This window comes from Octopus bimaculoides, chromosome 29 (assembly GCF_001194135.2).
Source record: "Octopus bimaculoides isolate UCB-OBI-ISO-001 chromosome 29, ASM119413v2, whole genome shotgun sequence".
Taxonomy (NCBI): Eukaryota; Metazoa; Mollusca; class Cephalopoda; order Octopoda; family Octopodidae; genus Octopus; species Octopus bimaculoides.
This window is the reverse complement of record NC_069009.1, coordinates 1904097-1906077: the sequence shown is the minus strand read 5'-3', so window position 1 is coordinate 1906077 and position 1981 is coordinate 1904097. Positions and strand designations below refer to the sequence as shown.

At 40.5% G+C, this 1981-nt stretch overlaps 1 protein-coding gene across 1 annotated transcript in view; it reads left to right on the top strand.

Annotated features, from left to right (window-relative positions):
• Positions 1-1981, top strand: part of LOC106879072 (ankyrin repeat and SAM domain-containing protein 4B) — a 7375-nt gene that overhangs the window by 2097 nt on the left and 3297 nt on the right. The gene's annotated exons all lie outside the window — the stretch shown is intronic.

Sequence of the window (1981 nt, the reverse complement as noted above, 5' to 3'; positions counted from 1 at the left end):
ATATATCATCATTATTTAACGTCCACTTTCCATATGCTGGCATGGGTTGGACGATTTGACTGAGGACTGGTGAAACCGGATGGCTACACCAGGCTCCAATCTGGTCTGGCACGATGAGCTTCTTTCAGTTTCCATCTACCAAATCCATTCACAGGGCCTTGATTGGCTTGAGTCTATAGTAGAAGACACTTGCCCAAGGACTTGAACTATGTGGTTGGGAAGCGAGCTTCTTACCACACAGCCACAAGACACCCACGGATATATTGGATATATATATATATACATTTGGTGACTAAGCCAGGTGAATAGAATCTACAACTACACCCTAAAAAAATAAATGTTGCATTTAACACCTACCAGGCTATTAGTTATTCTGGGAAAACCAGTTTCTGTGTATGATGAATAATAATTGTTATAATAGTAATAAATAATAATAATAATGACAACAACAGTGATATTGATAATAATGTGAAGAAGAAGAAGAAGAAAAACAACAGTAACAACCACAACAACAATAAGTAGGAGGAGGAGGAGGTGCAGAGGAGAAGAACTACAACAACAATAAAAGGAACAAAATGGAGGACAATAATAATAATAATCATCATCATCATCGTTTAATGTCTGCTTTCCATGCTGGCATGGGTTGGACGATTTGACTGAGGACTGGTGAAACCAGATGGCTACACCAGGCTCCAAATCTGATTTGGCAGAGTTTCTACACCTGGATGCCCTCCCTAATGCCAACCACTGAGAGAGTGTAGTAGGTGCTTTTACGTGCCACCCGCACAAAGGCCAGTCAGGCGGTACTGGCAACGGCCACGCTCAAAATGGTGTATTCTATGTGCCACCTGCACAAGAGCCAGTCCAGGGGCACTGGCAACGATCTCACTCGAAAGTCCTTACACATGCCGCAGGCACAACTGCCAGAAAGGTGTCGCTGGGCACAGGTGCCATCCCGATTTCGCTTTCGCTTGCCCCAATAAGTCTTCGCAAGCTGAGTTTCGTGTCCAATGAAAGGAGACGACATTGGCATGGGTGCCAGTCATCGAATTTAACTCGATTTCGATTTCACTTGCCTCAACAGGTCTTCACAAGTGGAGTTTAGTGTCCAATTTCACTCGATTTCGATTTCACCTTCATTTAAAATCAATTGAAACACAAAGGCAGTGTACAGCAATGGAAATACAATTAGAAAAGGAGATAAATAACTTTATCACGGCGAAGATCGGGGTCTTACAACCCACATCAATTTAACTTCCTCATTTTCTTCCTCAACCTTATTACAGAGGTGTTCGTACCACCCAACAACTCTCTCCAAATTACATTAATAGTTTTTTTGTTTGTTTTATGCACAATCCAACAAACAATGAACGCACACTGTTGTTATGTCGCCCACTTTTATTTAGCTTCTGAAAATTTCCTGTAAACTAGTGCAAATCTGGTTCAGATTTACATCATGCTTCTTAAACTCAAAACTCTATAAAAACTGACATTTCATAAAATGTCTGCTCAATAAACATACTTTATTATAATTGTTGCACTATCGTTATTGCTCTCCTTCTTGTTCTCGTTTTTCTTCTTCTTCTTCTTCTTCTTGTCCTCCTTCTTCTTCTTTCTGTCGTACTCGTTCTTCTCCTACTTGTTCTTTATGATGTTATTATTATTATTATTATTATTATTATTATTGAGTGAGAGAGCAATGCATGCCATCAAAGTGACACTGGGGTAAAATATACAAAGCCCAGTATACCCATCATGACTACCCGTCTGATAAGGGTACACCAAGCACATGCATCACAACCATATGTGCGTGACATTATTATTATTATTGAGTGAGAGAGCAGTGCATGCCATCAAAGTGACACTGGGGTAAAATATATACGAAGCCCAATATACCCATCATGACTACCCGTCTGATAAGGGTACACCAGGCACATGCATCACAACCATATGTGCGCGACATGGTGATCTCATATCAAGA